General features: G+C 46.9%; 1 protein-coding gene across 4 annotated transcripts in view; it reads left to right on the forward strand.

Moving 5' to 3' along the window:
- Positions 1 to 2678: 2678 nt before the first annotated feature.
- NSD2 (nuclear receptor binding SET domain protein 2) overlaps positions 2679 to 22211 on the forward strand; it is a 97377-nt gene continuing 77844 nt past the window's right edge. For 3 of the 4 annotated variants that reach the window (XM_064286143.1, XM_064286146.1, XM_064286147.1), the window contains exon 1: positions 2679 to 2761. The gene's annotated coding sequence lies outside the window, so the exon portion shown is untranslated. Of the gene's footprint in view, positions 2762 to 15106; positions 16686 to 22211 lie in introns of those variants that run through there. The other variant, XM_010591350.3, reaches the window with a different exon arrangement.

Raw genomic sequence — 22211 nt, forward strand, 5'->3', positions numbered from 1 at the left:
ATCTGTATGCTGAGCAAATAATCTGAGAAGCTGGACTGTATGAAGAACGGGGTATCAAGATTACAGGAGGACTCATTAACAACCTGTGTTATACTGATGACACAACTTTGCTTGGTGAAAGTGAAGAGGACTTGAAGCACTTACTGATGAGGATCAAAGACCACAGCCTTCAGTATGGATTACACCTCAACAAAAAGAAAACAAAAATCCTCACAACTGGACCAATAATCAACATCATGATAAATGGCTAAAAGATTGAAGTTGTGAAGAATTTCATTTTACTTGGACCAATAATCAACATCATGATAAATGGCTAAAAGATTGAAGTTGTGAAGAATTTCATTTTACTTGGATCCACAGTCAACACCCGTGGAAGTAGCAGTCAAAAGAAGCATTGCGTTCAGATCTGCTGCAGAAGGCCTCTTTAAAGTATTGAAGAGCAAAGATGTCACTGTGAAGACTTAGGTGTGCCTGACCCAACCCATGGTATTTTCAATCTAATCATATACGTGACGGACAATGAATAAGGAAGGTCGAAGAACGATGCCTTTGAATTGTGGCCTTGGTGAAGAACACTGCCATCAACTGCCAAAACAACGAACAAATCTATCTTGGAAGAAGTACAAGAATGCTCCTTAGAACCAAGGATGGCTTACATACTTTGGACATATCATCAGGAGGGATTAGCCCCTGGAGAAGAACATCATGCTTGGTAAAGTACAGGGTCAACAAAAAAAAGGAAGACCCTCAAAGAGATGGATTGACACAGTGGCTGCCACAGTGGGCTCAAGCATAATCGTTCTGAGCATGGTGCAGGACGGGCCAGCGTTTTGCTCTGTAGTACACAGGGTCTCTATGAGCCGGAGCCTGACTGGACAGTACCTAACAACACTTGTGAAGGGGAGGGAACAGAGGCAGGACTTGGCAGACCTCAGGCAGCTGCACTCCTTTGAGGCGAGTACTGCCCATCAGAGTCCTGAATCAGTGAACTGACCAGGCCTTTTTTTTATTTATACCCCACTCTTGAGTCACTGGATGTGGGGTGCCCAGGAAGGGCGTAGCCTGAGGTGAAGCCTCTCTCTGCAGCTAAGGCAGACCCTGCAGGAGCAGGCAATAGGAAGGTGGGCAGCAAGGCCCTCCTAGAAGGCGGACCTGGGTAGCACATCTCCTGTCCACTACCCTAGCCTTCTGTTCTCACCGCAGCCAGGGTGATCTTTCTGAAGTTGGACTCTGACCTGGCCAGTCCACTCGCCGCTCCTGGGCCTATTTCACAGCCTTCCATGGCCTGCCCGTCTGCTGTCCTCCAGCCTCGCTAAAATGTTAGGTCCCGCAGCAGTCTCAGCTCCAGGCCAGACCCGAGCCTGCAGGAAGACAGAGGAGTCCATGCCCTACAGGCATTCTGCAGGAAGACCCCTCAGACCGCTGGGTGGACTAGTCCTGGCTAGGTTCCTTCCCGGACTCTCTGATCTGTCCCCTGCTCCCTATACCAGGTTCCAGGAGACAGGACCCAGGCCCATGCAAGGACATGAGCTCCTGCTGGCAGCACCCTTGTAAGGAGGCTCCATAAGCGCCAGGGCCCGAGAGCAAGGCACGGCTGGACTTCGGGCTGCAGGGGCCGTGGGAACACGGTCTCCTGCTTTCCCGATATGGGGCGGCGTCGGCCAGGCACTGCGCCTCCTGCTCCCGGTGCTTTCCTTTTCCACCTAAGGCTGCAGAGTGGGTGTGGGTTACCTGTGGGCCCAGTCAATGTGGGCAGCCCCGCCGGTGGCGCACGGGGCAGCCCACACTGACCGCTGAACTGTTGGCGGACGTGGGGCGCCCAGGCCGTGCCCGAGGGTGGGGCAGGACCCCTGCCCGGGTGTGAGGCCCGTGCGCCGGGCCCTGTCTGCGCGGAGGGCCTCGGGCTTGGGGCTTGGGAGGGTGACAGGGGGCTCAGGGACCAGGGCCTGGTCCTTCGGAGGAAAGGCTCCTGCTCCCGACCCGCAGCGCTTCCACCGAGGGGCCCAGCACCACCGGCCGGCCGGCCGTTTACAAAGCCCGGCTCCGCGCGCCCCGCTCCGCGCCCTACGTCAGCACTCCCACGGCCGCGCGCCCACGGGCTCGAAAGCGGCACCGTGCTGGGCGGGCTCGCGGGCGGCGATTGGGCGCGCGGGCCCTGACGTCAGCACGCCCGGCTCGCTCCGACCTCTTAGTTCCGGGATCCGGGTTTTTGATTTTGCCGCCGCCTGGCGCGCACCCGGCCGAGTAGCGGGAGTGGGGCGCGCGCTCGGGCGCTCCTCGGATGCGCTTCTCTGAGGTGCTTTTCTGACGCGGCTCGCGGGCTCCCCGCCCTCGCCCTGTCGGCGCGCGGCCCCGGCCCTCGCCCCCCGCCGCTGCCGGCGCACAGCCCCGGCACTCGTCCTTAGCTCCTCAGCCGCCCGCGCCGGCGCGGCGAGGATTTGAAAAGCCCGGTCCGCAGGCAGCGCCAGCGCGGCAGCCAATCAGCGGCGCGCAGTTTTCCCGCGGCTTCTGTGAGGGCGGTGGCGGCGGCAGCGGCGGCGGCGGCGGGCGGGAGGCGCGGGGGCGGGGCCGGCGCCGCGCGCGGAGAGCCTCGGCCTGGCCGCGCTTCGCCCGCCGCCGCCGTCGAGCCGCCGCCGCCCCCTCCCTTCCCTCCTCCCTCTGTCCCCGCGGCCCCGACCCCCTCCCGGCCCGCGGACCCCGCCGGAGCGCCGCGCCGAGGGAGCCGCCGCCGCCGCGCCTCGGAGGATGCGACGCACAACAGGTCACTGGAGCCGCCGGCCCACCCGCCGCGCTCGCCGCCAACCGCCGCGGCGGGCGGGCCAGGGTCGGGCGGGCCGGGCGGGGGTCGGGGCGGGCCTCGCGGCGGCCCGGGGCGGCCGCGGCCTGGCCTTCGTGGGCGCCTGGCGCGCTGCGGCGGCGGCAGCTAACGGGCGGCGGGCGCGGCCATGTTGGGCCCGAGGCGGCCCGGCGGCTGCACCTGTGCCGGCCCGGGCCGGCGGCCGCCTTTGTTCCCGCGGCGCCGGGCGGGCCGGGCGGGCCTTTGTGAGGCACCGGGCGGGCCGGGCCGGCCTCGGGCCCGGGTGGGAGGGGCCGGCCGAGCCGCAGAGCCGGCGTGGGGTCGGCCGGGCGGAGGCGCTTTGTGTGTCCGGAACGGCGCTCGGCTGACACTCGTCGCCGCGGGCCGTGTGTCAGCGGCGGCGGCCGGTCGCGCCGGGCCCCGGGCGAGGCCTCTGGCAGGTGGAGGCGCGGCGGCCGGGGTGGAGACGCCGCCGGGCTGGGCTGTCCGCGCGCCGGGCCTCGGCTCCGCCCGAGGGCGCGCCCCGCTCCGTTAGCGCGGAGGGGACAGTCCTTGAAGCCTCGGACACGTTGTGGGAAGGGTGCTGGCCCCTGGCCCGCTCTCGTGCGCGGCGCTTTAAAATCTCGGCCTTTAAAGCCTGCCCTTGCCGAGTTCGCGTCCCCGGGAGGTGGACCAGGGCATCGGACGGGCACAGGGCGCTGTGAGCCCTTCCCTCGGCGCCCAGGACGTGCGTTGGCACATGCTTGACATTCATGTCGAAACTTATATCAGAACTGCTCCTCTGACGGTCACCGTTCTTAGTCGGAGAGTTAGGGCTCTGAGATGATTATTCAAACCAGTACCCAGTGCCCTCGAGTCGATTGAGTTTTAATCAGACGGACCCTATTAAATTTTTTTTTTTTTGATAAGGAGTGAATGCAGAGCTGGGATAGGAGAAGCCTTTCGCACTGCCAGCCCACTCTCGGCCAGGCTTGCAAGGCCCTGACTGCTGAAGGTGTTAAATAGCGACATGTGTGTTTCTTAATCGTTGGCCACTTTAAATACCTCACACAGGTGTCACTCATCGTTCATAGTAATTCTGCTCTGTATATATATATTTTTAATGAGATGATCAAGATGGAAAATAAGTTAGGAGCCATCCCATTTATGAAGCTGGGACTTCTTTATTTCCCCAAGTGTTTCAGATATTTAAATATGACAAGGGAAAGATTGTTTAAAAAGCACAACTCCAGACAGTAACGTGAAGGAAACAAGATCTAGTGAGCACAACCATTTCATGGTGTGTTTTCTGTGTGCTCCTATTCTTTACAACTGATGATAGTTCAAATCTAAACCACTGACTGGAAACGAAGAGGACTCATGCCTTAAGCACGATTACTTTGAGTCATTTCCTTTTCTTCCATTTTCTCAGCCACCCTTGGGTCAGTGGTTGGTAAAGTGAGGGTTTACTGCAGGGTTGTAAGTTTGTGAAGAACTTCAGCGCGAAAATCTTTTCTCTTTGACTTCTTCACTACAACATAGGCTGGTAAACATCCAATTTAACGGTATTGGATAAGTAACTTTACTAATTTCAAGGAGCGAAGATTATTTGTTCATGTTTGCAAATATATGGTATAGTTATATGTAATGTGTAAAGTAACGTAACTTGAAATCAGTGATGTACAGAGCAAAATGAGAAGGTAAAAAGGCTGCCAGGCTTGGATACTAGATTTATGGTTTTTGGACAGCCAACGTATACAGAGCTGTTAAACCAGTACCTGCGTAAATGTGGAGACTCAAATGAAGAATCAGTCAGAACTGCGGAACAGGCCAGAAACTAGAGACCTTGTGGATTACTTAGGAGGAGTGGCCAGAGCCTGCCATCTTTTCAGATGCCCTCTCCTTCTAGAAGTAGTCAGACTTTGAAATGTTTACTCACATGGTAGAATGTAAACTAGTTACTTTCTTTTTTATGGTTTGACATTTCGGTGTAAAAAGGTGGAATTAGGCTTCTTAAAAAGTGCCAGTGAGAGGATAGAAAATACTGCCTCAAAATATGTGCTATATGAGATACAGGAAGGGTTCTTATCGCCAGATAATAGCACATATGAGAGGATGTCCTAAGATGGTGCTGTAGTTAATAATTCAAACTTATCTTGCCCTGACTTTTTTTAATCTGGGCAGATAACCTAAGAAAAAGCTTTAGTTAACCACCAGGAAATGAGGACATATGGCTTTATATTCATTCATATATTCTGACATGGGGGTAGTTTATTTGGTTGGTTGGTTTTTTTTGGTGACCTGTGTTCATTGCTATAGACTATGCAGCTTTGGAGAAGCATCCTGATATCTTCAGCAGCACCCCAGTAAATGTGTCCATGTTCCCCAAATTCTTGGTGCCCTGTCCTGACTCCAGGCCTTTGCGTGGGCTGTCCTTGGGTGCGGGCGCTGCCTGTCTTCCCTTTCTTAGTGCGGAGTACTCTGCCTTTAAACGGTCACACACCGCCTTTCTCTCCTGCTGGATGAGCTCAGAAGTGGGACTGTCATCACTGTGGGCAGCCCAGCCTCTGCTGGTGCCTCCTCATTAAATGCTGAATAAAAAAAAATAAGTGGGCATAATTCAGGGTAACCAAACCACCCATTTTCAGTGCCAACATCTGGCCTGTTTGCTTCTCTTTTTATAAGTTATGTTGGAGCAGAAAGGGACCCTCTGGCAGAACTGAGTGGAAAGTAAGGGACTGGTCCAAGGTGACACTGCAGAGCGAAGACCCTGTTTACCAGGCTTTTCTCATTACAGCTAATCTCAAATGTTAAAAAATTAATCATGAAACACTGCAGACATGTGAGTACAACAAATGACATAACAGTCGTGTGCCTGTGACCAGGACGAAGCAAGCTATGATGAGGCTTCTACTCTACCTCTTATTTCTCTGTCGCTGGGCAAGGTAAAGAGTTTAAGGTATGCAGCCTATGGAAGCAAGACAGGTATCGGTAGCTTTAAAGGATTAGTCTCATACGGTGCAAACCACGCTTACGTGATCCGCTAATTTCTTTTTCAGGAATGGTTATTTACAGTAAGCACTTTGGGGGAGAAAAAGATTTCTGCTTGTTACCCAGGAACTCATCGGCATTTTGCATTTGTCTACATGGCATGGTGGTTAAGAGCTACGGCTGTTAACTGGCCGGCAGTTCAAATCCACGAGGCACTCCTTGGAAACCCTATGGGGCAGTTCTACTCTGTCCTATAGGGTAACTATGAGTCGGAATGGACTTGGTCTCAGCGGGTTTTATAGGTTGCAATATAGCTTTCTAAGGAGTTGTTGGATTTGATGAAATTTGGTTTGCTGGTAAAAACAAAATCAAGACAGACCTCAAATTATTAACTTTATGCTGCCTTTCTAAAACCAAATGGCCATGGATGAGTTTTCAGAGGACCTTCATTTGTGTCATATTGAATGGTTTCAACAAAATATATGATAGACATTGCAGATTGTTGGTTGAGCTGAGTGGTGGTGTACAGAGTGAAAACCCCAGTGATAAGGCTTCCCTAGTGTGTGTGTAGGGAAAAACTGTGTTTTTCCTTAGTAGACGCAGTTGGGGCCACAATTTTTAAGTTGAGTGGGGCTGCCCTCGAAAGGGTTGAGAATCCGAGTTACGTTTGTTATGCTATTGAAGAGTGTGTATATTAGCAGTGTCTTCACTTTCTGATTGCTAAGTTTTCATGTGTGTTTTGCTGCTGTGTCATGGAGGCCTGAGGACCAGTGAGCCTGTTCCTGCCTCCCCTTTGACTTCCCTCAGTCAGCTCTCTATCCCAAAGCCCGCTGGTCTTTCTAAATGCAAATGTGATCACGTGAGTGTTGGAGGATCTCCATCGCGCTTGGGGTTAAAGTCCTGTCTCTCACCGGACATTCCATCTTTCACAGCCTCTATCCAGCCCTCGCCTGACCTCTCCCTGTCCCCTCTCTGGCTGCCATTTTTCTTCCCCCGGCGTTTGCATGGTCAGTTTTTGTTAAAACCTCCTCCCCTCCCCCAGACATGGCTGCATGCTTGCTTTTTCTTCATTTCCCCTCAGCCTGGACCTTTCTCCTCACAAGCCTTCACTGATCCCCTGCCTGATTTAAGAGGCCCTGGTGGGTAAACCTTTACACTTTGGGCCTCGCTGATCCTTGGCCGCTCCATTCCCACTGTGCTCCAGCCTGCCAGCCCCTTCTGTCCTCATGGCCTGCAGCACAGGGTGCTGCAGGCCATTGGACTTGGTGGTCCTTCTGCCTGGAATGCCCTTCCCCCAAACACCTGGCTGCTCGCTCTTTGCCTAAAGGTCTTTGCTCAAACTTCATCTTGGCAGCGGCACCTTTCCTGACTACTGTTTTAAAAAGTCTGTCTCCATCTGACACTTCCCCTGTGCCTTACTTTTTCTCTATAGCACTTATCATCCTCTGATGTTTGCCCCCTCCCCCAACTACATTGGAACATCTGTGAGGGCAGAGAGTTTTCTTCTCTTGGCTTTGATTATTGGCTCATCCTCAGCACCTAGGGCGGTACCTGAATGCCTGTCAGGTGCTTAGCCAATATTTGATGAACGGACCCTCAGTCCCTTGTACGGTATCCAGCTGTACTATGCCTCGGAAGTGGTAGAAATGAAGGAGAGTGCCCTGTGTGGTGTTGGAGTTGGGGAGGCCTCAGGGCTGATGGCAGAGGCCAGAGAGGAGGCTCTCGCACAGCACCAGGAACAAAGCCCCTGAGGTAGGGAAGGAGAAGTGCCAGCAGTGGAAGAGGTGGGCTGATGGGGCCTTGGCTTGGGTGGGTCACAGCCTGGAGGGTGCACAGAATGAGGAGAGAGACCAGGATGATTCTGATATTCACAGCCTGAAAGCCCTAGGTCTTGCGCATGGCATGTAGTCCCTGCCTGTCTTTCTAGCGTCTTCACTGGCCAGTCCCTTGTGATGGCTCAGAGATTCCACTGTCACTTTGCCTGCAGCTCTGATAATAAAGCCCTTCTCCTTGTGCTGTTCCTTCTGCCTGAGCTGGCTCACTCCTCATCCCAGTGCTCTTATACTCAGCCCCTGTCTCGGTGAAGCCTTTACCTTTCTCCACTTGTGTTACAGACCCTGGTCTTGGGGTACTTGTTTTTTGCTCTCAAGTTTCTCACGCCTCTGCGAGTGCCAGGCCCTGTTTTGGCATCTAGCACATTGCGTGGGCTCTTGCCTCTCCCCTCGCCAGGTTGGGAGTTTTTCAAGGCCCGGACCTTCTGGCTTGTCTGTGTCTTTTGGGCTTTGCGAAGTGCCAGAAACATGGGCGGCAGTTAACAAGTAGAGATGGCTTTTCTTAGGGATTTTTGTTTTATAAAAATGTGAATTGCTAGATGATTTTTTTTTAACTATTTTTTTGTTGTTAAGAATATGGACAGCAGAACACACACTGATTCAACAGTTTCTACATGGACAGTTCAGTGACATAGATTATGTTCTTTGACATACGTAGCTATTGTCCTCCGTTTTTGAGTTGAAATTATTAGATTTTTAAATTAAAATAAATGTTAGAAATGAAAGGTTTCTGTATTGCTTCTCCAAGTAATTTTGAAGTTGGTGCCATCTGTGTAGAGCTTTGCTGTGCATAGGGAGCAGTGAATTTCTTTACCTTACCTCATTGAAGCCTCATAGCAGGAAATGGAATTTCAAAGATGTTAAGTAACTGACCCAGAGTCACAAGGCTTTAAGTGATGGAGTTAGAGCCCCTGCAGGGCCTGACCTCTAATTCTGTTCCCTGGGAACTCTCAGGGAACATTTTGACATAAAACTGTATGTGAAGGGAGGTGGGCCATTAGGCTTCCATTAGTCAGTATGGCAGTGTCCTGTCCAAGGTTTCTTCATTCGTGGAGCAAATGATTACCAACTGCATGCCAGGGATGAGCAAAAACCTAAGTCCTTGGTGTCAACTTACAGACCTGTGCTTGGGGAGAAATGGGAGGGAGACATTAAACAGATCACATCTGTGAAAAACCTCTGATACAACCTTGCCACAACATCGAATCTGAGTCTAATCAAGCCTCTAAATTCAACTACCAATTCACAGGAAATACAGAGGAGAGAGGGCCATGCCAGAATACACTACAGGGTCCCCGTCAGCAAAACTCAGGATGCGGTAAACTGCAAGACCAATGACCTGCTCTCCTCAACAAAGAAGGAAAAAGATGGAGGGGCTGGGATGACAAGAGATGGGAAGCATATCAGTTAGTTGCAACATACAGAGCTTATTTTCATCAGAGTCACACTGATGAGTTATAGAAATACAACTAGACATCACTTAGGGTATTTGAGATACTTAGTCATTTGTTCAGTTATTAGAAATTTGAGCACTGACTAGGTTTGGTTTCAAGGAATTATTTTTTTTTTTTAGCTGTGATGGTAGTTTTCTTGTTACGGTTTCAGAATCTGTACCTTTTGGAGATGCATACAGATATTCGCAGATGAAATGATACATCTGGAATTTGCTTTGCAATTCTGTGGAAGAAGAAATGGGTGAGGGTGTGGCTGGAACAGGGTTGGCCCTAGGTTGATGGTGGTGTGGGTACTTGGGGTTCCACTTATTCTACTTTTATGTGTATTCAGGATTCTCCATAATAAAAGACAAAGAGAAAGTTATGAAGGAAAGATAAGGGGTGCATCTAGCAGGGAGATTGAACCTAAATGGGGATTGGGGTGTCAGGGAAGACTTCCTGGTGAGACTCACGCGGGAGTAGAGAGCTGAAGGGTGCTTGGGAGTTAACTGTGTAGAAGATGGGGAGAATATTCTGGATAGAGGGAACAGCTTATGCCAAGACCCTGTGGCAGGAGCAGAGTGAAGGGGAACTGTGTGCAAAACAAGGCTCGAGAGGCATGGTGGGGGTCAAGCACATTCTTTGTAGACTGTAGTGGGGATTTTCATCCTAATATCAATGTGAGGCCCTTAAAGGGTTTTAGGAGCCCCGGTGGCAAGTCTTTAAGAGTTCGGCTGCCAACCAAAAGGCTCCAGCCCTTGTTTGGAAACCCTGTGGGGCAGTTCTACTCTGTCCTGTAGGGTCCCTATAAGTTGGAATCGACTCGATGACAGCGGGTTTGGTTTTGATTTTAAGGAGCCCTGGTGGCACAGGGTTAAAGCGCTTGGCTGCTAACCAAAAGGACAGTGGTTCAAAACCACCAGTGGCTCTGTGGGAGAAAGATGTAGCAGTCTGCGTCCATGGAGACTTACAGCTTTACAAACCCTATGGAGTCACTATGAGTAAAGGGGTTTAAGCGAGTGTGTGACGTGAATCCATTAGCTGGAAAAGCTCATTCCTCAGAGTCCTCTGTAGATTGAATTGGTGACGGGGGAGGGGAGGGAAGTATATACAGAAGACAGATCTGCGGGCTGCTCAGTCTCTTCAGGTTTGCACCTTTCCAATTCTCCCTACTTTGGCGTCTGGTAGGATTAAATTGCCCCACTCCTTTGAAGTTTGGTGTGGCCTTGGGACTTGCTTCGGCCAACAAAAAATGCTGTGTTACTCTGGGTGGAAGTTCTGAGAAAGGTGTGCCTTATCCGTTCCCTTTTCATATCTCTAACTCCAAGAGCACAGGGTGGGGCCGCTCTCAGCCTGGGTGCTGAGCCTCTTAACTGACCTGCAAATGATGTGTAGCAAGGAAGAAACCTTCACATTAAGCCAAGTCACAGGTGATCTGGGGCTTGTTACTGCCAAATTGATGGCAGCTGACAAAAGCAACAACTTCATCCAAACCTAGGCCAGTGGCTCTCAAAAGTTTGCTGTCCTGATTGGCAGCATCAACACCACCTGGAACTTGTTAGGAATGTAGAGTCTCAGGTCCCACCTTAGACCTACTGAGTCATAAGCTCAGGGTTTGAGGCTCAGCAATCTGTTCTAACAAGCCCTTCAGGTGATTCTGATGCCCTCAAAGTAGAGAACCACTGCCTTAGAGTATCCTGACTGAGACAGCTTGTTAGGAGACTGGTGAAAAGGGATGGTGGGTGGATGATAGGATTGAGATTGTGGGCATGGGGAGAAGTGGACTAAGACGGATTTTGGAGTAAACTTGGTGAGGCTTATTGGTTTGGATACGAGAGACGTTGGGGGAGAGGTGTCAGAATTGGCCCCTGAGTTTTTGTCTAACAGAAGTGGATGGAGGTGCTGTTCACGGTCCAGATAAAATGTGTTTTTCTTAAGTATTTATGTTTTATGTATTTAGTTTTGGGATTTAGACTCAAATAAGGGAAAACCTATTAAGAAATAAGGAAACTTTTGTTGACTTCCTTTGCTTAAATACCAGCTTCTCAAGCTCTCATCGACAACTTCCCTTTAAAATTTTACTGCCGCCCCCGATCCCTTTGCCCTGATTATTTTTTCCATTGCACTGATCACCTTACTTATTACATTTATCATTCATCATCTGTCCCTACATGCCCTTGAACGGAAGCGCCATGAAGACGGAGAGGCTTGTCTCCCTTCTGTATCCCTAGAGCTGAGCTGCACATGACAGGGCTCAGTGTAGGCACGTTGAATGAGTAGAGTACATGACTGCATGTTGAGATGTCATCTGTAGGAGTGTCAGCCCTGAACACTTAATTTTGACCAGATCAGGGAGCAGATAGCACACTTGAGAATGGAGGGTGGTGAGGGAAAAGTGGCTGACTTGGAACCTTCTCAAGTTTTTGGTCTGGAGATGTGAGCTAGATGGTGCTGGTGTCTGGGTTAGGAGCCCCTGACAGTGGTCCTCCTCCTGAGTGCCCCTTGTTTCCCTTCTACTTCAGATTCTTCTTTTGTGTCATAGCCTCAGATGAAGGCACGAGCTGGCATGAGAGCATGGAGAAGTTTCTCTAACTTCAGGCACTTTACCTATTGACGTCGAGTCGATTCTGACTCAGAGAGACTCTGTAGGACAGGGTAGAGCTGCCCCATAGGGTTTCCAAGGCTGTCATCTTCACAAAAGCAGACTGCCACATCTTTCTCCCACAGAGCAACTGGAGGGTTCGAACCACAGACCTTTTGGTTAACAGCTAAGCACTTAACCACTCCACCACCAGGGCTCCTTCAGGCAATTTACTCTTCCCCAAATAATGCTTCAGTAGCAGCAGCACTGCCAAAAATGAAAGCTTACAAAATGAGACTACTGAGAAAGTTGTATGTGAAAAAGTTAAGATTTTTCTTCTGTTCTCTCTTTTTCTTTTTATTCAGTGACAATATACCCAACAAAATCTTCACCAGTTTGGGGAGGAATAACTCCGAAAAGGACAGTGAGAGTGGTTGCATAACTCAATTGTTTATTTTTTTAATTGTACTTTAGATGAGCAAACTAGTTTTTCATTAAACAGTACACATATTGTTTTATGACATTGGTTAACAGTCCCACAACATGTCAGTGCTCTCCCTTCTTGACCTTGGGTTCCCTATTACCAGCTTTCCTGTTCCCTCCTGCCTTCTAATCCTTGCCCCTGGTCTGATATGCCTCTTTAGTCTCTTTTTGTTTTATGGGCCTGTCTAATCTTTGGCTGAAGGATGTGAACCTCAGGAGTGACTTCATTACTGAGCTAAGAGGGTGTTCGGGGGCCATACTCTTGAGGTTTCTCCAGTCTCCGTCAGGCCAGTAAGTCTGGTCTTTTTTTTGTGAGTTAGAGTTTTGTTCTACATTTTTCTCCAGCTCTGTCCAGGACTCTCTATTGTGACCCCTGTCAGAGCAGTCACTGGTGGTAGCCAGGTGCCATCTAGTTGTGCTGGACTCACTCTGGTGGGAGCCGTGGTTGATGTGGTCCATTAGCCCTTTGGACTTGGATAAATTTTTTAATCATTTATTTTTGTTGAGAATATACACAGCAGAACATACATCAATTCAGTTTTCCACATGTACAGTTCAGTGACATTGATTACATTCTTCATGTTGTACAACCTTTGTCGCCACCCTTTTCCAAATTATCTCACCACCGTTAACAAACTCAATACCCCTTAAGCAAAAGTTCCCCTTTCCTCCTCTCTCCCGCTCCTGGTAACCACTAGTAATCTTTGTTTATTTCCTCATTTCACATACATGAAGTCATATAGTATATGTCCTTTTGTGTTGACTTTACTCGGCGTGGTGTTTTCAGGGTTCATCCGTGTTGTGGCATGTATCAGGACTTATTTCTCTTTAGGGTGAGTGATACTTCATTCTCTGCATATACCACATTTTGCCTGTCCGTTTGTCTGTGATGGGTGTTTTGGCTGTTTCCACCTTTTGGCTGTGCTGCAGCGAACACTGGTGTGCAGGTTCCTATTTGCATTCTTGCTTTTACTTCCAGGGGCGTACCTAGGATTGGGATTGCTGGGTCATAGCCTGTCTTTTGTCCTTTATCTGATCGAGTACTTTATTTGTGAAGGATGAGTTGGGGTTATATGTTGTGCTTGACAGTGAGCTCTTTTCTGATGAGTTCTGAAATCTGCAAAAAGTAAAATACTCGTTTCCTTCAAATTCAACTGCTTATCATGCTTTTAAAACAATTAATAGTGATTCTTGTTGTCTACTTTTAGAGGCTAATCTTGTGGATTTCTCAGTAACCAGTATCCTACAAGGAGCCTTGGTGGCACAGTGGTTAGGAGCTTGGCTGCTAACTGAAAGGTCTATGGTTTGAACCCATCACGGGCTCTACGGTAGAAAAGACCTCGTGATCTGCTCTCGTAAAGATTACAGCCTGGAAAACCCAACGGGGGTAGTTCTGCTGTGCCCTGTGGGGTCGCTATGAGTCAGAACTGACTGAACAGCACACAGCAGCAGCAGTAGTATGCTTCAGGCTGCCTTTGCTTTGTTCAGAGGGATCTTAGCAGATTCAATAAAGGGCAGAAACCAGGCAGAGACGGTGCCCTCCTACCAGGCCCCTCCTATGAGTCAGTGGGAGTTTTATTGAGTATCTACTGGTTCAGAAGAAATAGTAAAAAAATAAATCATAGGTCATTACCTTCTCTATTTCCTTTGGGGAGGGGGTCCCGGTCAGTTGTGTAGGCTGATAAATGTCTAAGATAGCGGGATCTGTGTCTTGACAGTGCATTAGAAGTAAACATACATTGTCCTTGTTCCTAAATTTCTGCCCGTTGCAGAGTCCGAGGTGGATCCTTGGGGCGGTGCACGCTAGTCCATGGAGCACAGGCACTGGGTATGAGCAGAGCTGCTGGACCCTTGAGCCTGGCCCCATTCATGGTTGTGCTGTATTTGTGGGTTGCTTCTTTTGGTATCCATAGACTGCTTCTCTTATTCTGTTATTGGCCAGAGATCTCTGAGCTGGTACCCTGAGCTGCCCTGGTCCTGGCAGCCCACCTTGCTGCTCTTCTTCTTTCAACTGTGAGTTCCCTGGCACAGGAATGATGGGCAGGGTATGATGTAGCAGAGACTAAGCTGTGAGTTCCAGCCTGAAGCCTACAGGCATTTTATTTTCAAGGATGTACAGTTTCATGGTACATAATTTATGGCAAAGTAGAAAGCTTAATTATTAATTTTACAATCAAAATAAAGTTTATGAAAAATTTTTATAATACAGAAAGTGAAAGGAAAATGACTATAAGCTGACCAACCATAATGCTTAGGTATATTTCCAATTTATCTTTTCCATTATCAAACTAAAAGATGTACACTGAAGAGTTTGTTCCATGAGGCTCTTAAAAAATAACTCCTCGGTGTCACTCTACCCACCTTATGCCCATTCCCCAAGGCAGCCTCTTTGTTCTTTTAGCTGTTTCTTCCGTGTTTATCTGTATTTTAAAAAACAACTTGTATCTTTTGCTAATTTTAGAACTTTCAGATTTCTGTTTTATATATTAGTTCATCTATGGAAGATGAGGATTAAGCTTCCTTACACCCTTTCCTTCCTGTCTTCCCTTATCACTTCTTCCCACTGCGCTGGTGTTTCAGTTGTCTGTGCCTGCATAATAAGCTACCCCAGAATTTTGTGGCTGAAAAGACAACATGTATTTGTTTATAGTTTTGGAATTTGAATACAGTTTGCCTGGGTAAGCTTGTCTCTTCAGAATTGTTTCAGCTGGTTTCATTCACAGGGCTGGCTTGTTGGTACTGTCTGTTGGCCATGGCCCTTGATTCTCCCCAGTGTGGGCCTTGCCATAAGCTGCGTGGACTTTCTTATAGTATGGTGGCTGATTCCCAGACAGAAAAGCAAAACTTGCTAGTCCGTTTAAGGCTAGGCTGAGAACTGGCAGAGTGTTACTTTTGCCATATTCTGTTGGTGAGAGCAATTACAGGCCCAGGCCAGATTGAAGGTGATAGAGAAATAGGCTCTACCTCTTGGTGTCTAAAGTGGCAAAACATTTTTGTCCATTTTTAATCCACCACACCACAGATTTTTTTAATACAAATTTTGGTTAAAGTTAATATTTATCAAGTGTTGACATTGTTCAGCCAACCCATGTACTCGTGTACTGTGATTGATTATTTTTCCTTGTATGACTTTTTGTTTTTGTGGTGTTTTCCTGGTGAGAGTGACACCCCTCTGTTCATGTTAGAGACCTGTCCCTCCTCTATTCCATGTGGTCCTGTGGGGGCTACCCAGCCTCCCCAGCCACTGAGGAAGGAGTGTGACCAAAGTCTGGCCAGTTATGGGGCCCGTATCACCCTGGCCATGTTGCTTGGTTTAGGGCTGAAGATGCCACCTAAGGCCTGGTAGGGTTTGTTCTGGGATTTTATATCAATTCAGTGAGATCTTCAAGGGTTGCAAAGCTGAGAGATGCTGCAGGTGGAGATGTGTACTACCCTGTGCCTCCTATTTGCATGTGTAGCCCTAAGCAGTACGCAGGAACACGTCTCTGTGCTGTCATGGAGTTGTTAGCTGCATGCTCTGTATGCTTTCTGATTTTTCTCTTTCCAGATATAAGGGTAGTAGACTTCTGTTTTAGGTCTTTATTTTCTCAACATGTAAGATCATATAAGATGATACACATGTATGTGTATATGTATATGTGTACATATCTCCTGTGAAATGTAAATAATTAGCCATATCATTCCTAAGAACTTAATAAAAAAACAGCAATAATGATGCTTAACTCTTTGTACCCTCAATTCCTCTTCCCCTAAAAACCACTGGTAACTCTTTTAATTGTTAATTTGTGTTTTTTTTTTACCTTGAATTTTATTTTGCTGTAGTTGAGAATATACACTGCAAAACATACACTAATTCAACATGTATAATTTAGTGACTTTGATTACATTCTTCCAGTTGTATAACCATTCTCACCCTCATTTTCTGAGTTGTTCCTACCCTGTTAACATAAACTCAAAAGATCCCTACGTAATCTTTCGGGTTGCTGTGAGCAATCTCATCCCATATAGATAGTTCTTAAAAGAGCAAAATGCTCAAGGCAGACCTTTTTTTACTAGTTAAGCTATACTATTGTGCAGTTTTAAGATGACTTCAGGGGATATTTTTGGTTTAAGGTTTAAAGATTATCTCAGGGCAGTAGTTTCAGGGGTTCATTCAGCCTCCATGTCTCCAGAAAGTCTGGAGTCCACGAGAATTTGAAATTCTGTTCTGCATTTTCCTCTTTTGATAGGATTCTTCTATGGAATATTTGATTGAAATTTTCAGTAATGGTAGCCGGGCATTATCCAGTTTTTCTGGTGTTGTGGCAAAGGAGGCAGTTGTTCATGGAGGTGATTGGCCACACATTCCCTATCCTCCTCCTGTTCCTGACTCTCTTCCTTCCTCTGTTGCTCCAGGTGAATAGGGACCAACTGTTGTGCCTTGGACGGCCACTTGCAAGCCTTTAAGACCCCAGGCACTACTCAACGAACTAGGAGGTAGGACAGAAGCACTAAACACGTTATTAGGCCAGTTAAGTGGGATGTGCCATGAAACGATGACCTGAAACCTCCAAACCAAGGAACCAAATCCATGAGGTGTTTGGTTGTACGTAAGTAGCCTCAGCAGCTACTCTTTTTTTTTTTTTGTAAATGTATTTATCACACAATTTTTGCCAATTCAACTTTTTATAGCTGTATAACCTATTGACAGCGTTATAATCATCAGCTGTACAACCCTACCTTAATGTGATTTTTTTTTTCATTACTGTTAGTCCCCCCCCCGCCCCGTCTCTGGTAACCACTAACAAACTTTGGTCTCCATACATTTGTCTTTTCTTGTCTTTTTGTATAGGTGAGGTCGTACAGTATTTGTCCTTTTGCGGTTGGCTTATTTCGCTCTGCATAAGTTTTCAAGCTTCATCCCTACTGTAGCATCTATTAAAACTTTATTTCTTCTACTGACTGAGTAGCATTCCGTTGTATGTATGTACCACATTGTGTTTATCCATGTGTCTGTTGTTGGGTGTTTAGGTTGTTGCCACCTTTTGGCTATTGTGAATAGTACTGCAGTGAACATTTGTGTACAGGTCTTTTTGAATCTCTGCTTTCAAGTCTTTTGGGTATTGTTTTAGTTACCTAGTGCTGCTATAACAGAAATACAACAAGTGGCTGGCTTTAACAAACAAATTTATTTTCTTACAGTTTAGTAAGCTAGAAGTTTGAATTCAGAGCATCAGCTCTAGGGGAAGGCTTTCTCTCTCTGTTGGCTCTGGAAGAAGGTCCGGTCCGTGTCTCTTCAGCTTCTGTTTCCTGGTTCCTTGGAGATCATCGTGTGTCTTGGCATCGATCTTTCCCCATCTCTGCCTGCCTGATCGGAAACTCTGGTGGTGTAGTGGTTAAGTGCTACAGCTGCTAACCAAAAGGTCGGCAGTTCAAATCCACAAGGCGAGCCTTGGGAACTCTACGGAGCGGTTCTCCTCTCTCCTATAGCGCAGCCATGAGACGGGAATCAACTCCACAGCAATGGGTTTTTTGTTTGTTTTGCCCACCTAATCTGTTCCTTTTATCTCTTGTGAGACACACCCTACACTGATCTTGCCTCTTTGACAACAGAAAACTCATTCCCACATGGGATTATAACCACAGGCATAGGGGTTAGGATTTACAACACATATTTTTGGGGACAAAATTCAATCCATAACAGGTATATACCTGCAAGTGGAATTTCTGGGTCATATGGTAGTCCTATTTTTAGTTTTTTGAGGATCTGCCACACTCTTTTCTGCAATAGCTGTACCATTTTGCATTCCCACCAGCAGTGGATAAGAGTTCCAATTTCCCCATGTCCTCACCAACATTTGTTATTTTAGCCTAATTCATGTTTTTTAACCTCCATATTTTCGTTCTTCACTCTTGAATGCTTCAGTATTTTCTTTCCTTTTTACAGTGATTATATATTTGTAATTTTAAAACATTTTCAAAGTAAAAGGATTTATGGACAAGAGAGATTCTTAAGTTATTAGTCTTCCTCTTACAACAGCATGTCTCTGATAGAAACATGATTCAGCAAATCAGCTTGCCCAGGTTTGACATCTCTTATCCCTTACGTCCTCTTTGTCTTTGTGGGTTTAAGTCTTATTTGGAAGTTCTTTTACTGTCATTTTAATGGCAGTTTCTGGAAGGAGTATAGATAAATGTGAAGGAGGAAGCCTCACATTCTTTTTAAATATAAAGATCATATTAGTATTTCTAACTTACCTTCCTTTATTGTTTGGATCTTATTCTTTCCTTCTGGGTTTAGTTTCTTGATCAAGTTCCACCTTTAGCATTTCTTGAAAGGGCTATGTATATTAAACTTCTCTAGTCTCTACAAGTCTGAAAATGTATTTATTTTGCTGTCACATTTAAATGATTATTTAGCTGGGTATAAAGTCCTAGGTAGGTAGTTATTTTCCCTGAACATTTAAAAAATACTCCATCATCTCCTGTATTTATTGAGACTAAACAAAGCTCTGTAGTTACTGCTTCCCTTTTCTTTTTTCTTGCTGAAGTCTGGGATTTTACTTATTCTTTATGCCTATTCAGGTTTCGAGATTTTCTTTTTATCCTTGATATTCTGTGGTTTCAGTATAGTGTATAGGTGCTGATTTGTTTTCATTTATCTTGTTCAGAATCCTGGATGCTCTTTTAATTTGAATTCTCAAGATTTCACTCATCTGTGGAAAATTATCTACTGTTATCTCCTTTGGAAATTGCCTTCTTCCATTCTCCCTAGTCTCTTCTCCTGGAACTCCACCGCAGTGTAAGCTGCTGAAGGCAGATTATTTTTTAATACTGTTTTGTTCAGTGTTGTGACCCCAAAACCAAAAAGCCAAACCTAGTGCCGTCAAGTCGATTCCGACTCATAGCGACCCTATAGGACAGAGTAAAACTGCCCCATAGAGTTTCCAAGGAGCACCTGGCGGATTCGAACTGCCGACCCTTTGGTTAGCAACCGTAGCACTTAACCACTATGCCACCAGGGTTTCTGCTGTGACCCCAGCACCTAAAAATCAGTGTCTGGCACATCAGAGGCACTCTATAAATATTTGAAAGAATGAAATATGCACACTGTTGAGTATTCTCATCTCTTTCTCAGCTTTTTTCTGTTGATAAATTGTTCAGATTTATTTTCTCATCCATTGTATTTTTTGCTGTGTCAAGTGTACTATTCAACTCACTGACTGAGTTTTTTATTTCAGCATCTGCTTTTCCTTTTCAAATCTGTTATTCTGTGGAAGACCGACCTCGCGTATTACGCTATGCCTAGCTCCTTGAGTATTCCCCATTCACCGTTGGTGGTGAGTTTGTGTGTTATGTAGCTAACTTAAAAAAATAAATAAATTAGGTAGTTTCAGCAGAAATGTATAATCTGTTAACATGGTGACTTACATTAATAGAGTTCCTGACATTGATCAAACTTATATTTTTGGATAAACCCTTTTTGGTTGTGGTATTGGTGGTGTTCTAGTAGTGCCTGAAGTCCTTTGGCTTCAGGAGGAGGAGGAGAATCACCATCAGCTCAAGGACTAATTCCTATAAGGTGAGGTTAGACATAACTCCACCCTTCAACCTTTTTACCAACTCTGACACCGGCTGTCCTCCCCACAGCACTCTCCTTTCCTGCCGGGTTTGATAATTTATTGCAGTGGCCTCACAGGACTTAGAGACCATACTTGCAGTTAAGTGGTTGCAGTGCAGTGAATTACTTAATATGGCCTTTCTAGCCACAGTCTTTGTAACTCCCATCGGATGACTGGGTGGGACTATGCAGATGAGGTGCGTGTGGCCTGCCAAGGGGATTGGATAGCTTGCTAAAATCTAAATAAGGTGTATGGCACCCTTGTGGGGGTGGGACTATGCAAATAAGGTACATGGAGCCCTAACAAGGGGATCAGTCAGTTTTGCAGTCCCACTAACCTTAAAATGAGCCATCCCTGTGTCGGGAAGGGAGGATCTCACCACAACCAAGGAGGAAGAGCCAGGAGTAGAATGTGTCCTTTGGATCTGGGATTCCTGTGCTGAGAATCTCCTAGATCCGGGAGATAGAGCTGTAACACTGGAGACAGCGAGAGACAGTAAGAAGCAGAGGCAGCAGAACCAGGAGACTGGCAGGAGATGGTGCAGTGGGCTTGCTGGCCCACAGAGCCAGGATGCCGAACGCCTTTGGGCAGGAGGCTCACTGGTTGCATGGGATGACCCAGGCACTTATTGACAGAGCTGGAACAGCTCGGTGTAACACTCACTGGAGCAGGGCAGAGGCCGAGGGGCCGGGGAGAGATGTGCTTGCGAGCATGGCTGAGAAGAGCCTATCCTGATCAAAGAATTGCATCCTGAGTGTTCCTGAACCTGAACTGTAACCCGTTACTTCCCTAATAAACTCCTGTTTAAGTATTGACTGTGAGTTCTGTGTGGCCATTATCAAACCAAGCAGAGAATAGTTCCATGGGAGGGACGGCTGATGTCAGAATTAGTACAAAGGTTTGAGAGTGGAGGCATGTCTGACCTCCACTTCATAGGAATCAGCCTTGGGCTGTCAATCTGGATTCTCCTTCCCCTTTGTGAAGTTAGAGGAGATCAGATACTCTGCCACGCCATTCTTACAGTGGTTTATTAAGGAAGTAACAGGGTGGAACGCAGGATCAGGAAGCACGCAGGCAAAGTCTGGAAAGCGCCCCCAAAGCGGAGAACACATCCCTCCCTTCTTCAGTGCAGGATAGCTCTCTCACCTCCTCTAGGCCATGCAGGCAAGCAGGCCCTTCTTTTGTGCATGTCCCCTCTCAGCCGTGCAGGCCTCCTCTCAGCCCCTGAGGAAGGGCCTCCCTGCCGTTGGGCTTTCCATGGCTAACTGACACAACTCATAGCCAGTGTTACAGTTTTGTTTAGTTCTCTTAGCTGCATTCACCACAGACTGTGTCACAGAGTCCCCTTCAGGCATGTTGCCACTGGCTCTACTCAGGGCCCCCTCCATGCCTCTCACTGTTTTCAGTGTTGCAGCCCTTGACCTGTGTTACAGCTTTTTTAGGAGGCTTTTCGCCTCCTTTCTCTCAGCTCCTTTCTTACCTCTCTTGCCTTCTTTTTGCTTCTTCCCTTTCTGAAACCTCTGAGATTGGCTGCATATGGAAGCAAACTCCTTATCAGTTTTAAGGTATGGCCCTCCCACCAAGGCCACGAACTGCCCAATCCCCTCTCAGTTGGCCACAGTCTCTTCATTTGTATAAGTATATTGACCAGTCCCTGCAAAGTGCATAGAACAGACCAGTTACAGTGCAAGCTGCAGCCCAGGGCTGGAAAAAAGTATCAAACTATCAAGTTGTTTACAGTTTACCCAGGAAATGTCAGTCAACCTGGACAAAAGTAACAAATCCCCTGGGTTAGAAAACTAGGGTAAAGGTAACTCAGGGTTTAGGGGAAAAATCTCACAAGCTGTTTTTCCCAAGAACCAAGGCTAAAGGCCACATAAAGGTACTTATTTTATAACAGCATCTTATTCTTTTCATACAGGCCTGGATTTGATTTACTTATATTTTGTAATTGTTTTTATTTTTTTTGCAGTCATACTTTACCAATTATTGTTCTATAGCTTTGTTTTCTTGTATTCTCTTTATTTCTGGTTTTGGTAAGAGGGTTATGCCAGGCTTGTGTGATGTTTTGTGAAACTTTCTCACATTTTCTATGTTTTGGAATAATTTAATTACTGTTGGTTGCTGTTGAGTTGATTTCAACTCTTGGGCAACGTCATCTGTACAGAGTAGAACTGCTTCCTAGGGTTTTCCAGTCTGTGCCTTTTGGAAGCAAAACACGAGGCTTGTATACTCTGGCACCTCTGGGTGGTTTTCAACCATTAACCTTTCGGCTAGTATTTGAGCGCTTAACTATTTGTGCCATCCATGGATTCTTTTATTTAAATAATAGGAATGATACATTTATGTGGTGAATAATACACAACAGTCGAAAAGACTGAACTAGATTTATATATAACAACGTGGAGAAATAAGGATACATTGATTAACCAAATCATAGAGCAAAGGTAGCTTGATAGCATTTACGTAAATGTGAAACCCATGCAGCAATTCTGCGTTAGTGGACATGTATCA

The sequence above is a fragment of the Loxodonta africana genome, chromosome 5 (assembly GCF_030014295.1).
Source record: "Loxodonta africana isolate mLoxAfr1 chromosome 5, mLoxAfr1.hap2, whole genome shotgun sequence".
Classification (NCBI taxonomy): domain Eukaryota; kingdom Metazoa; phylum Chordata; class Mammalia; order Proboscidea; family Elephantidae; genus Loxodonta; species Loxodonta africana.